Below are 15,891 nucleotides of genomic sequence, written 5' to 3'. Positions count from 1 at the left end.
AAATATGATGGATTATAGGAAATCCTAAAAATAAAGACACTAGAAACCACTCCAAACACCACACGAGTAGAGCTAGAGAGGACCTATACATCGCAGTGTATGCAAAACCCAATCCTACTTGGATCCCACGCCACATGTTCAAGGCAAAACCCTACAACTTTTGGAAGATAATATAGGGGGATGTTTTCCCGACTTCCTGGAAGCAATGGACTTCTTAAAATGCAGACAGCACAACTCAAGGGAACTGATGAATAAATGTGACTGCAAAACTTAAGAAATTATGACTATTAAAAGACCCCCCAAAGAAAGAAAGGGCAAATAGCTCAAAATACATAACCTATTCTAATACATACCAAATAAGATGACCCACTGATCAAAAGACAACCTAATAGGAAGACAGGCCAAAATAATGAGTTTCACAGGAACCCAAACCGAAACACAGAGATAACAAAGGATGCTCAGTCCAAGGAAGGAAGTGACAAGGAAAACCACACTGAGAACAATTCACATCCACTGGACTGATCAGAATGTCAATGTCTGACAATTCCAAGTACTGAGGAGAACACAGAACCAAGGAGCTCTCATTCTCTGTGGGCGAAATCATATCGCTTCTCGGCCTTTTGGCTAAGATCAAGTGTAGTATCTCTGTGGGCGAAATCAAAGACTGACAACAGTGGTGCAGTCTGAAAACACTGGCATTACCTAGTTGACATGAAGACCGTTACCCAGAAGTTGCTTTACCAAGTATAACTATGGCATCTCTCGCACGTGCATATCAAAATATTGAAAAATATTTACAATGCATTGTCCACATCCGTAGAGACCTGGAACTCACCAGAGTGGCCATGATGGGTGAGCTATCCATAGAGAGCTGGGAATCGAATCACCTGAGTGGCCATGATGGGTGAATTGGGTAAATAACTTGTGGTATACTCACACAAAACATGAGCACCCAGGGAGAAAGTGAGGTAACCATACCACGTGCATTCGCGCAGTCCACCCTGAACCCCGCTGTGTTGTACAAAAGCACATCAGTCATGAAAATACACATAAAAGGAAGCCACTGATACAACTTCCACAGACAGGCACGCCCTAACAACGTACCTTTTCGTGTTACACTCGTCTGTTGGTGGTAAAACTCTAAAACAAAGCAAGGGCCAGTTCACAGAAAGATCAGAAGACAGAGAGGTCTCAGTAGCAGATTAGACAGCACCTGCGTTAAAATAGCGCTCTATTTCGGAATTAGGTGATGAGAACATACACATTTTTAATTATTCTTTTCTGACAACCCATGTGCATCCTCATATACTTGTTTATACCCAAGCATGCATCAAGAAATTCTTTAAAAAGAAAAAAAAAAGGACAAAGCAGCAGCCCGATCGCGATCATAGCCCTGTGTCCAGCCAACTAACCGTCCGCGATGATCTCAGGGCAGAACAATGCTGTTGTAACAACGTGTCACGTGCTCACTGGATGGCTCATCGGACCTGCCCACGTCATGCAGCTAGATGACCCCAAATGGAGACGTCCCGTTAGCAACCACAAATCCATGGGCAGGCAGGCACACTGGGCAGGGGCACTGGCACTCGAGTCGCTGTCTCGGGCGATTGATTGGCACTCGCCGCCAGCATTGGAAGAAATTGCTTGAGCCCCGGTAATTTGCAAGGAGCCCTGGCGGTGTCATGGCTTCCGCCCGCTCACCGTCTGAAACCACCCGGAGGGACCCGGGAGCAATAGGAGGCCTTGTCAGTCTGGGAGACCGACTGAGGCAGGTTTGCTCTGGCCCCCGGGGTCGCTACGAGTCGGGGTGCGAGCGGTTTCAAAGCAAGGGACCCGGGTCACGTCCTGGACGAGCCCAACAGCCAGTCAGGAATCCTTCTCACGGGTGTGCAGGAACGGGAGCGTGCACTTGTAAAGGGAGGTTCTGGAGTCTGCCTTGGAAAGATTCTGCCTTTTCTGAAGGTGGACAGGTTAGGTTTCCCAGTACAAAGGTGGTAAAAATGTTGGCAGGAGGGGGACAAAGGGGGGGAGGCGTGTTCACTGAAATAACTCACAAAAGAAAAAGAGGGAGGAGGTGGGGACAGAAAATAGGTTTCTTAGAACAGCGATTACCCTTGCAGGGGTTTTGATTGAAGGGTGTAAATTGTTCGATCTCTTGATCCATGTAGAGAGTTACGTATCTATACATAAAACACACACACCTCGTTGGGAGAGCTTCAACAATTCGTGGAGCAATGAAACGAAATTTTCCCACAACATCTTTGAAGCTCTCTCATATATGTATCTGTTTATGTATAAAATGACACTGAGCTATACACCTCATGTGTGTACATGCTACCACATGTATGCTATGTCTCGAATAAAAAGAAAAAATTTTTAAATGACCCCCAAAATGCCCGGCACTGGTTTTCTTGGCAATTCCTCCTTTCATTTTCAAAGAGTACGTATTTCTCAGGGTCTACAGTCTGTCACAGAGTTAGAAAAACGATAGAAAGCTACTGCATTAATTTTTATAAAATTAGCATAATTCTGAAACTGAAACAAGATGAAGCACTCTTGACCAATGTCACTTAGGAATGAAGATTCTCAAAATAACAAATCAATCAATGGCAGCACATGTCAACAGTGCCCTAAAGTGCATCTCACAAGGGCAATTCAGGATCTAATCCAGGAACACAAGGGCAGTTTGCTTTTGAGAAATTATTAATGTATTTGGCCATATGTGTCAGTAAATATTAAATGGTATTCCACAGAAAGTCCTGCTTGTAGAAATGCATAAGCAAACAAAAATAGAAGTAGCCTTTCAAGACTCTGTGTGTGTGCGTGTGTGTGTGTGTAACCCATCTGCAAAAAAAATAATAAAGTTCACTCCTCTGGTGGCACCATCTGGTAAGCTTTGGGGTGCTCACCCTAAGATTAGTGGTTCAACTCATCTGTCGCTGTGAGAGAGAGAGACGAGGCTATCTACTCCCTAGAGATTTGGAAAATCTGTAATGAATTATGAGTTAGAAGCAACTTGATGGCAGCAGATTTACTATCACTATTCGTAAGGTTGCCTCAATTAATGGTGTAAAAAAAGAAAGAGAGAGAAAAATGGAGGGGGGGGGCTAAAAAGAGGGGTTATGTATGTTGAAAGCAATACAATTATATGCTTAGAAAATGAATGAAAATCAACTTCAAAAGGTCCTAAAATGAAGGGTTTTTTTCATTGAAGAAAACAGAAGTTCAAAGTTCCAAAGTAAAAGTTGTCCTTATCATTTGGCTTTTAAAAAATTGGAAAGAATGATTTCATTTGCCCCATGAGCAGGAAACACAAGTTAATTTTGACAGGCGTTACACAGGACCCTGGGGACAACGTCCTAGCAGTTCACGCGTATAAAAGCAGACTCGAGTGGAGAACGCTGGCGTGCCCTGCCCGGGCAGGCCAATTCTGCAAAGGCGCTGCTTTCTCCTCAAGACCCTTAAGGACAATTAGAAAACTAGAAGAAATACACGTGTGTGTGGTCATTGTGTCACGGGACAATGCGCCTTTATTTCTTGCTAGAGTGGATAAGAGGCATTCTTTTTTCCAAATCATTTTCTTGGGGGGCCACACAACTCTTATGACAATGCACACATCCATTCCTTGTGTCATTTTGTCTCTTCTTGAGCCCTTGGTATCAACTTCTCATTGTTTCCCCTCCCTCCGCCACCGAGCATCCCTCATGAACCCTCAATAATTTATAAATTATCTTTTTTTTTCATGTCTTACACTGACCGATGTCTCGCTTCACCCACTTTTCTGCTGCCCATCCTCCTGGGAGGGGGTTATATGGAGATCATTGTGATCTGTTCCCCATTTCTCCACCCATTTTCCCCTTCCCCTCCTGGTATCACTACTCTCAATATTGGTCCAGAGGGGTTTATCTGTCCTCAATTCCCTGTGTTGTGAGCTCTTATCTGTACCAGTGTACATTCTCTGATCTAGCAGGATTTGAAAGATAGAATTGGGATCATGATAGAAAGGGGTGGGAGGTGGGAAGCATTGTATTTCGTAGGCATTATCCTGCACCATGACTGGCTTGTCTGTTCCTTGTGACCCTTCTGTAAGGGGATGTCTAATTGTCTACAGATGGGCTTTGGGTCTCTGCACTCCCCCTCATGCACATTGATATGATTTTTTATTCTGGGTCTTTGATGCCTGGTACCTGATCCCATGACACCTCATGATCACATGGGCTGGTGTGCTTCTTCCATGCGGGCTTTGTTGCTTCTCAGCTAGATGGTCACTTGTTTATGTTCAAGCCTTTAAGACCCCAGATGCTCTATCTTATGAGAGATTTGGTGGGTGTAGAATGTGGCAGCCATTTGTAACTTAGACGCATTGTCCTCAGAGGTCAGAGAAGAACTGGCCTGTAGGTTTCCCACTGCTGCACACCTGTCTGGAAGCAGACTCGTGTCTTTCTCCAGTTCAATGGCTGATCTTCTGGTCAACAATGAGTACTTCCAACCGCTGTGCCACCAGGGCTTCCTCATCATTTTAAAATTGTAGTTTGGGTGAAATCTTACAGAGTACATTCATTTTCCATCCAATCATTCAGACATCTTCTGCTCTGTAACCTGGCCTTGGGGTAACATCACTCTCCTCACCTCCTCCCCGGGTTCATTTCCATTTGTGCTTCTTTCGTGCCCCTTCCAGCCTTCTTGGTCTTGGGTTTGGGGACAAATTCTGCTCTTTGGACCCCATCAGACTCCACTTTAAAACACTCCTTCCTAAAGGTCAACAAACAGACCTGGAATTATTTTTTAGGTTTTTCAGTTTTGTTTTGTTTTTGTCGTTGTTGTTTGGTTTTCTTTTGTTCTGCCTTGTTTTTGTGCTTATTATTGTCTCTGCATGTCTATCTAGATAGGCAGGATAAACAATCTGGAGGAGAAACCAACAGGACCAACCATTCCTGGGGACATGGGAGAGGGGGGTGAGGTGGGAGAAAGGAAGTGTTTCAAGGGACAAGGGAACAACAAGTGATCTAAAATCTATGGTGAGGAGGACAGAGGATTCCTGGTGGGGCTTGATCAAGGGCAATGTAACCGAGAGGAATTACTGAAACCTGAAAGGCTGAATATGATCGTGGGAAAACAAGAAAGTAAAAAGAAATAGAGGAAAGAACTGGGAGGCAAAGGGCATTTATAAAGGTCTAAATACAGGCATGTACATATGTAAACATATTTATATATAATGATAGGGAAATAGATTTATGTACATATATTTATAGGTTAAGTATCAAGGTAGCAGATAGACATTGGGCCTCTACGCAAGTGCTCCCTCAATGCAAGAACACTTTGTTCTAATAACCTGGCATGCCACAATGCTCAGCTTCCTGACACAATTGCTGAAGACAAAATGGGTGCATAGAAAATGTGATGAAGAAAGGTGATGGTGCCCGGCTATCAAAAGATATAGCATCTGGGGTCTTAAAGCCTCGAGGATAAACAAGCAGCCATCCAGCTGAGAAGCAACAAAGCCCATATGGAAGAAGCACACCAGCCTGTGTGATCATGAGATGTCGATGAGATTAGGTATCAGGCATCAAAGACCCCAAACAAAAAATCATATCAATGTGAATGAGGGGAAGTGCAGAGTGGAGACCCAAAGCTTATTTGTGGACATCCCCTTACAGAAGGGTCACAGGGAAGAGATGAGCCAGTCAGGGTGCAGTATAGTATCCATGAAACATACAACTTTCATCTAGTTCTTTAATACTTCCTCCTCCCCACCCCACCCCGACTATCATGATCCCAGTTCTACCTTACAAATCTGGCTAGACCAGAGCATGTACACTGATACAGATATGAACTCTGGACACATGGAATCCAGGAGGGATAAACCCCTCAAGACCAATAATGAGAGTAGCAATACCAGGAGGGGAAGTGGAAGGTGGGGTGGGAAAGGGGAAAACTGATCACAAGATCACAATGATCTCCATATAACCCCCTCCCAGGGGGATGAACAACAGAAAAGTGGGTGAAGAGAGACAGTGGTTAGTATAAGACAGGGAAAAAAAGAATAATTTATAAATTATCAAGGGGACGTGGGGGAGGGAGGAAAAAAATGAGGATCTGATGCCAAGGCCTCAACTAGAAAGAAAATGTTTTGGAAAAGATGATGCCAACAAATGTACAAATGTGCTTGGCACAAGGGATGGATGGATTGTGATAAGAGCTGTATGATCTCTCAGTAAAATGATTTTTTAAAAAAAGAATGTTAAAGAATTTGCATAATCTATCAATGATGATTTGCCAAATTTTCAAAAATCAAAGTGTAACTTCATCTCATGATCATAAGAAAGTCAATGAACACATATATGACCTTTAGGTGTGTTAGAGCTTAGCTTCTAAGCCCTCAAGTTTACAGAAGGATATGGGTGGCAGTGGCATCCAAGACCCATGGCAGTGTCCCCAAACAGATTAAGCCTCCACTGAATCCTTTCTTAACATTAACCAGGGATGTGGATAATCTGGGTCCCAGACAGAATGTGCTGCAAAGCGGATCACCTCTACTCTTTTCCCGCCAGCCCAGTGAGGGGCAATCTCTCTTAATAGCTTGCCAAGATGTATGCTTGATGGAGGCCACTGTCCTGGAGACAGTCTGGGGGTCACATAGTCAAGAGTCATGTCCTACCAGTCTCATTCAGATTGCTTGGTCAGGAGGTCCTGGACCACTCTTGTAAACCTTTCTATTGGACACAATGTATGTGTCTGCTTCTGTAGTCCCACCTGCACCGGTGATGCATTGATCTGCCACCAATCACGCTTGCGTGACACTTTCCTTTGAACTCCCATGCCCTTTTAAAGCTTCGTATTTCAACCAACCCTTGGGCACCATTTGACCTCATGCTGAGCTGGATGACCTTGTGTGGATGATGTGTCTGTGTCTCTTCTAAGACTTAATAAACATTCTCCTTAAATTCTATTGGAGATTTGGGTCTCTTCCATAACCTCAAATAAAGGTCAACCTGGTTCAGACATATTAAGAGCCTGTGGAGAATAATTAATTCTACTTATAGAAATCTAACCCAGCATTTGGACAATTAATAATATACAGATGTTCATTGCAACATTACCTAAACAAACTATTGCAAAACAGAGTCATGAATAGATTAATTAAATCATAGTACATTTATAAGATGCCATGATGAGTTTCTATTTAAAAGTACACATTTGAAATATGGAAATGAGGCAATGCCCATAATATAATGCTGTATGGAGAAAAAGATCTATAGAATTTCATGAAATGTATGAGCCTGGGTTTGATGAAAAAATGTAAATAAAAGACTGGAAGACAAAAGATTGGAACATAATATAAGTGGTGGATGGCTATATAGGGAATTATAGATTGTTTTTTCACTTGTGTCTTTGACTTTTCTTGTGTTTGTTTTCCTGTTTCGATATTCGCTGAGTCGACAGCAACTTGGGAGTCAGAGTGATTTTTTTTTGGCACGCTTTGTAATATATAAAAAAATCGATGCTATTAATATATCAAGTTGTTAAATATGGTGGCCACTAGGTAACAGAATTAGAGGCCTGGTTCTCGTTTTCACTGTATTTATGATATAATAAGTTTATATGATGACATTTTAATTTTTTTAAAAAGGCCCTTTAACATGGATTCATCTCAAATGGACAAACAAAAAAATCTTAGAGAATCTTGGCATTCTTGTAAGAAAACGGGCTACCTTTCCTTTCCGGTGCGAGCTATCTAAACTGGAAGAGAGTGAAAATAAATCACGTTGGCAAAAGACTCATCATTATTTCTCAGAATGGCCTTTTTGTGGTGCTACAGCTTTAATTGTTAGAAAATTTGAATACATGGTTCTAACTCTATGCTCCTGGGTCACACAGAGTATATCTAACCCTCCCTTCATATGCAAACCCTTCACATATTTGAAAAGTTTTTATTTCCCTGGGCCTTCCCAAGGCGAAATAGCTCCAGATTCTTCAACCGTTTCTCATAGGTCATGATTTTGAGGCTCCTCAATCCAGACGCCATCCTTCAGACACACACCCCTTTTCTTGGACAGGCAACAGATGGGAACACATTATTGACAACCCACAGAAAAAGAAGAAAAGTTGATGGCAAGATTTCCTCGGTATTGTTTACTAAGGATTTTGCTTTTCTTTACACTGAGTTGTAATCACACTGAAGGGTGCAAGCCTTGACCTTCATCAGCAAGTGTTTCGAGTTCTGCCCACTTCCAGCAAGCAAGTCGGTGTCATCAGCGTAGTGAAGGTTATTGGCAAGTCCTCCTCCAATCCCGATATCACATTCCTCTTCCTATAAACCAGTTTCTCTGATTTGTTCGGCACACAGATTGAATAAGTACGGTCAGAGGATGCAACCCCGACACACACTTTTCCTGATTTTAAACCATGAGACATCCCCTTGTTCTGTTCCACAACTGCCTCTTGATCCTTGGACAGGTTCCACAAGAGCACGATGAAGCATTCTGGAATTTCCGTTCTTCTCAAGGCTATCCACATAGTTTGTTATGATCCACACAGTTCAATGCCTCTGCACAGTCAATACAACCCAAAATCTTCCTGCTTTTGCTGTGTGATGTGAGCATGGGATTTAAATGTTCTGTCTCCATTTCCTTCTCCACATACCTCACAGGTATTGGGGATTCGGGAAGATAATGTATGTCAAGCCCAGAAGTCACATGTCAAATAGTGATCATTTAAAAGTAAACAGTGCATATATATTTTCAGAAGCATTTAAAAGTCTACTTCGAAGTGGACCTCAATATGATCCCAAAGGAAAACGAAAGCATAATGGGCATTAACTGCCGCCATACAAGGGTAAGTCTAAAAGCATTGCTACTAGGTCCAGTTCCTCTCGGCCGGAGTGCATTCCCGACGAAACACACCGGAGCAGTCTCTGTGGTCAGTGGAGGGGTGCCAGGAGGTCCTCTAAGCGATACACTTCGTCTCACGAGGGTGCTTTCAAGAAAAAGGGTCATTTTGTGCCATGAATGAAATGAGTATGAGGTCAAGGTTAATATCAGATTTTTTACAAAACTCAAGCAGACTTCTTTCCAAATCATTGGAGCTTTACACCAAGTTTATGGGAATGCTTCATCCTATAAAACAAGAGTTTTTATGTGGATCAAGCTTTTGCAGGAAGGTTATTGGGAAGACTTCAAAGATGAACCAAGAGAGGGAAGAGTGTTGACCTTGAAGAATGAAGGAAGTGTGGCTTAAGTCAAGGAAGTGGCAGAAGAAAAGGTGCAGTCAATGCAATAGCTACTAATGCTGGGATCTCATCTGGTTCAGCGTTTTCCGTTTTAAGCTCACTTCTTGGCCTTGGCGAAACTTTCTGACAAGGAGTGCCAAGAGATCACTAAATCAAACATCTGATCTTTCCATCAATATTTTAAGTAAGATCAAACTAAAACTAATGAAGGTGGTATTATGGAACAAATCATAGCCATAAATGAGTCTTAGATTCAACAATAGGATCCAAAATGCAAGGACCAATAAAAACCAAGGCTCCCAACAGGATCTGATGGCATAGAGGAGGCGCCTTAGAAAATGATGGGGACTGTTTGGGGAGGGAGCTAGATTTTCTCAGTGGACAAAAGACAATCCTTATTATGAAGATGTCTTAAGAAAATGGAAAATTGCATTGTTGAGAAAAACGGCCAGCAGAGTTGCACTGAGGAATATTTTTCCATCATCACAATTCCCTACTCATTCTTCAAAGGTGGCACGAGATGGCTGATGAGAATTTCACAGGAAAACCTTACCCCATCCCTCCTACAGTCTGATCTTACCCCTTTAAGATTTCAGCTCAGAGAACACTTCAAAGACTGTCGGTTGAGTGCTTCATGCATTTTTGATACAGGGAGAATCATAGAGCACGGAATACTTTGGGGAGAGGCCACAGAGATGGAAACACTACCCTCAGAAGTATACAGGCCTAAATGGAGGATATGTGTCAAGGGGTCTTAAAGACTGGAAGATAAACAAGTGACCATCCAGCTGAGAAGCAACAAAGCTCAGGTGGAAGAAGCACACCAGCCTGTGTGATCATGAGGTGTCGATGGGACTAGGTATCAGGCATCAGAGACCTAGAACAAAAAATTATACTGATGTGAATAAGGGGGAGGGCAGAGTAGAGACCCACAGCCCATCGGTAGACAATTGCACATCCCCTCACAGAAGGGTCACAAGGAAGAGACAGCCAGTCCGGGTGTAGTATAGCGCTGATGAAACATACAACTTTCTTCTAGTTCTTTAATACTTCCTCTCCCTGACCATCATGACTCCAATTCTACCTCACAAATCCAGCTAGATCAGAGCATGTACACTGGTACAGATAAGAGCTCACAACACAGGGAATCCAGGACAGATAAACCCCTCAGGATCAATAATGAGAGTAGCGGTACCAGGAGGATAAGGAAAAGGTGGGGGTTGGAAAGGGGAACCGATCACAATGATCTACTATAACCCCCTACCAGGGGGACAAACCACAGAAAAGAGGGTCAAGGGAGACAGCGGTCGGTGTAAGACAGGGGAAAAAAGGTATAAATTATCAGGAGATCATGAGGGAGGGAAGGTGGGGGCGGGGGGATAATGAGCTGATACCAAGAGTTCGAGTAGAAAGAAAATGATGGCAACATTTGTACATATGTTGGACACAATGGATGGATGGATGGCTTGTGATATGAGCTGTAAGAGCCCTCAATAAAATGTTTTTTTAAAAAGAGGAAAACAAGTAAAGAAACAATAGTTTCACATTTGACTACTTGTGCTTCATAATGGTGTCTTGGTTACCTACCAACACTTTGGGACTTACCCCTGTGGTCCAGCATTTCATGTTCCCAGTCCAGTGCGTGATGGGATTTAAGGCTGTCATGCTACCAATTCATGTCAGTGGATACGGAATCCCACCACGGAGGGTGCAGGAGGACAGTCATGGGGAGGACGGTCAGAGGTGCAGTTTCTGACCAGTGAGAACAGCCATGTTATCGACTGTCTGCCTGTCTCAAGAAGGGAGGAGGGCACACAGGAACAGCAGGGGAGAGGAGGCAGGAGGGAGGACAAAGAAAAGAAGGGGAAGAGGTGAGAGGAAGGAGAGAGAACAGTGGCTAACATGCTTTGGAGGCAGGTCCTGTGTTCAATGCTTGACATGCATTGTTCCATTTGACCCCATCAACCTAGAAAGCAGTTACCAGACACAGGCAGTCTGAGGGCACACAACCTGCAGGTGGCAAACAGGATTCAAGCGCACTTCTTAACCACTGAGAGTGCACACACCAAATAGATACAACAGTGCTGTGTGGCCTTAGAAATCAAGGGCCCCAAGAGCAGGGAAGAACAGACCGTCTCGGGCTGAGAGTGACCGAATCCTTGGGGTGACACAATATAGACGAGGATGGGGTTGGGAGATGGAATGACAAGTGACAAGTCAAAGAAGGATGCTTGGGGCTTGCACATCTTAAAGCAATAGCTGCAATACTCCAAGGAAAGTAAATTGAGACATTTAGATTACAGGAAATCAATTTCACATTTCAAAGGAATGGAATGCTAAAGGCCAGTAAGAACACTTAAAAGACTAGGTAGCATTTTCAGTCCTTCCTTCCTTTTGCTTAATTTTGATTTCTGGGAAAGTTAAACAGAACACGGATGATAATGAAAACCTTTCTTCTTTTTAAAAATAAAATTTCCCAGCAGGGTAATTTTTAAACTTGATAAATTTAAGAAACTCATGCTTGTCTCCATTTGGTAGAGTTTAGGGATGGCAAAGCGCTTCAGCCGTCTGTCCTTAAATTTATCTTGCCACAGGAAGCCTTGTAGGGCTTGGCAGGCAAGAACGTCTTGGGCATGCCACGTTCGCTGTCGGGGGACTCGGAGGGTCTGCCTGGTGATAGAGCGGTCCCCGGCTTTCTTCTTGTGGATACACACCTGATTAAAAGCCACAGGATCAAAGAGCAAAGCACTCACGGCAAAGTGCCGCAGACCCCTGAGATCATCTACGAATGGAATCACTTAAAACTGTTTTAAAGGGCCATCACAAAGAGGGTGCTTATTTTTAGAATTGCACTTTCTTTTGATACAAAGAAAAATGTTGGCCATTTCCCTTATGTTTATAACAACATTCCAATTTAATCTTCAGTTTAAAAATTCTTTAATTATTGCACAACAGTGCTTTGTCGATTACACAACACCCACATTTCTGATACTGAAATCTAGACTTTTCTACAAGTGTGTGTGTGTGGGGGGGGGGTGAATGAGAGAGAGAGAGAGCGCTTTCTTTTCTTCTTTGGTAAGAATATATGTTAAAGCTGATTTATAATTTTAACACAACTGGGGCGGAGAGCCATAAACAAGGATGATAGAAAAGATGTTGACTCTTTTGTTTATTTATGTGTACTGATTTCATTATTACATACACAGTATTTGTTTTCTGGTGACAACAGGGAAGCTGAAGAAGAACATGGTATCATGCACTTATCATGTGACTTCTGTGACAAAGTTCTTTCTTCCCAGTGTTCCAACTCTACCACTAAAAGCTCTCAACATGCACGTACGTCAGGTCTTCAAGCAGAAGTAACCAATAGGTGTTGGAATTTTTCTTAGGGTGATGATTAGAATCTTAGACAGAACAGGCTTTCCAATCTAAATTTCCTCTGTTGATTATCACAAGTATCACTGAGAAATCTGGGAGAACATATGCCAAAACACACAACCACATGTTTTTTGTCCAGTCATACATAAGAACCCAGCATAATTCTTCTTGAATTAAAATCAAAAGCAAGTTTATAAAAAGAGATCTATGTTATTTTAAATGCTGAGACCTCATCTGGTATTCTGTTGATAATAATCATTGTGTTTACTTCATGTTTGTTTATAGTAAAATTAAAAGTTGAAAGACAAAAAAAATCCACCAATTTGAATAAATTATGTGAAAAGGAAAAAAAAGAAAATGAAGAACCCACCACGTACCACTTTTTACCGTTGCATGCCTCTGAATTTTCTATTTTGACGAAATACATTGCTGTAATACAGGGCAACTTTTTAAAGGAAAAAATGCCCCTTTGTCTTATATTGCTTTATAACATTGAAGGATAAACTTTTAAAATAGACAAGCAAATAAACCATCAAAAAACAAAAGGAGTTTGTTCGCTCCTAGAAAACAGAGCCCCCAAAACACTGGGTGAATTTAAAACACACATGCACACACATATTAGTTTTTCTTCTCTACAATTTAGTCATTAGAGTGGAATATAAGTTTCAAACACACAAAACCTCGAGTCTCCTGGTGCCTCTTGTGTTACCGTCTCCTGTTCCGCTGGCATTCCTATGTTGGGGCAGAGTGTTCTTGGGATAATTTAGCTGAACTTAAAAAAAAGACAAAGATGCCACAGATCTTCCTTCTTGTCTGTTCAAATATCCAGATGTGCTGAGTGAGGAGTCCTTCTGTTTTCACCACCACTTAGCAGTTCTAGAAGGAAGCGAAAAGACCGTGTGCACACGCGTGCGTGTGTTCCCATGGTCAATGTTACTTTACCCAAACGCTCATTCAGTTCCTTCCATCTAATGCGACCAGTCACTATTGGTTAGACAAAGTAGTGGTGCCAAATGGTCCCGCAAGTAAAAACCAAACAATGCTGGCCAACTGACATGCCACAGGGTGTTTCAAGACTCCCTTGAAATCTTGCCGGTGAAAGGCTGCAGGTGAATGTGGAGTCGAGCAAGCTTGAGACGTAATTTCTGGGTGTTTGTGAAATCTCTTTGCGACTCCCCAAAGAACCAGGCTGCAAATTCCTGGGCAGGGGACTTACTGTCAGACAGATAAGAACTAAAACATGAGGCTTTCTGGTTTTCGGAGCGTTCTAGATGATTCCTGTATCAATGAGATGATCCACATTCCAACCACTATTCTCTAGACCCTAGGACATAGAGTCACTGACAGAAATTTCCTTTTTAAAGATAAAATGATAACAAGTTTCCATATCAAGTCCTCTTACTTTCTCTCCCAAGCATAGATGGTTACATGAACAACAGCACAAAGGAACCAATACAGTGACCTTTGAATAGACCCAGATTAAACTTCTGGTCTACCCTTCAGAGTCCTGCTTTATGTTTTGCTCATTTATTTTGTTTTAAAAAGTTGTGATGATTTTAAGTGGATCTCTTTTCAGGTCTCCCTCATAGCCCATGGCATGTATTTAAGAAATAGCTGACAAAGAATTCCAGTGCAGTGTCCACACCAGGCCCCAACCCACTGCCATTTAGGGCCTAGTAGACAGGCTCGCCATCTTCACAGGAGCACAAAGCCTCTTCTTGTTCCTAGGGAGCAGCTGGTGGTATCAAACTGACCAACCAAGAGGTTATCAGAGCAACTCCTTACCCACTGGGCCACTAGGCCCTTTTTTTGTCAGTGCCTATCACTGCCACCAAGTTGATTCCAACTCATGGTGGCCCTAGAGCAGCGGTTCTCAACCTGTGGGCCGTGACCCCTTTGGGGGTCAAATGACCCCTTTCACAGGGTTCACCTGATTTATAACAGTAGCAAAATGACAGGAAGTAGCAACAAAAATAATTGTATGGTTGGGGGGATCACCACAATATGAAGAACTGTATTAAAAGGTCGTGGCATACGGAAGCTTGAGGACCACTGCCCTATAAGGTAAGGCAGAACTGCCCCTGTGGGTTTCTGAAACAGTCACTGTTGGCATTCTCCCACAGAGCAGCTGGTGGTTTTGAACTGCTTACCTTGTAATTAGCAGCTCACTACACTGCCCCACGGCTCCTTTTATCTGGCTCTCTCTCACTGCCATCTGGTCAATGCTGATTGGCATCGACCCCTGTGGGATTCCGAGACTGGGACTGTTCGTGGGAGTAGAAAGCTCAGCCTTTCTCCCCCAGAGCTGCTGGTGGTTTTGAACTGCAGGCCACGCGGATTGCAGTCCAACTCATAACCACTACACCAGGCTTATGTAGGGATGAGGGAAAATGCAGAGATGGACCAACAGCTCTGGCCTAAGTAGGACGGTCAACAAAACTCAGCTATTCGTGCGCTTCCTTTCTCTGCAGACTGTCTTTGAAAATGAAGGGACAAGTAGTGCATCCCCTCATGGTACAGGAAGACAGCTACGACTTCTCTGTGAGACTGCGGCTTAAATATTTCCCACACATCACCTGTCTACCTGAATGACCCTATCGAGTGAGTGGTAAACCGGTAAATATCAACTACATATCTACTATAGTGCCTACTGTTTGGGAAATGCTAAGATCAACAAATCATGGTTAGTGTGCTTAAAGCAAAGTGGACGGCAAGAAAAAAGGTCCACAAATACATGCGATCGAATAATATTTTTATCTGCTAGTAGAGCTGCCAGATTTCAAGTCCTGGTGTATTTATGTGATCCAGCTTTCTTTTTATGCCATTCTGCACATACGCCAGTCTGCTGGTCCTCAAAACAGCTGCCTCCTAGCACTGATCACTGAGGAATCGCAGACACACACCTTTAAGCAATCATACTTACAGATAGGCACCCAGGGTCGCTTAGTTGAAACAGCTCCACACCAGTGAGTTTGGGTCTCGCAGGCACACATAAGCACCTTCACCTTATTTACCTGGAAGTGTGCCTAGGTGGCCACGCTGTTCCCAGTTTTAAATTTCATTTTCCTCACCCCTCAGTGGTCCTCAAAACACGGAAAAACAGCACGCATCAATCAGGCATGGCGCTCACCATCTCAGCAGACCCAAGGCGGGGAGGGCAGCGCAAGTCACGGTTTTAGAACCAAAATAGGAGATGCCTTAGATTAATGTTGTTCCTTGCAGATTCTAAAAGTCAAACAGTTTATTAAATACATGAGATGAAAAATTAACAAAACATACCACTG

At 42.9% G+C, this 15,891-nt stretch overlaps 1 pseudogene; it reads left to right on the top strand.

The window, feature by feature from the left end:
* The first annotated feature begins 604 nt into the window (after positions 1–604).
* On the top strand, positions 605–694 carry LOC142449423 (U2 spliceosomal RNA; annotated as a pseudogene).
* The last annotated feature ends 15,197 nt before the right edge of the window (positions 695–15,891 follow it).

Source organism: Tenrec ecaudatus, chromosome 5 (genome assembly GCF_050624435.1).
Source record: "Tenrec ecaudatus isolate mTenEca1 chromosome 5, mTenEca1.hap1, whole genome shotgun sequence".
NCBI classification, from domain to species: Eukaryota; Metazoa; Chordata; class Mammalia; order Afrosoricida; family Tenrecidae; genus Tenrec; species Tenrec ecaudatus.
The sequence above is the reverse complement of the archived record's forward strand: the minus strand, read 5'-3'. Positions and strand labels throughout refer to the sequence as shown.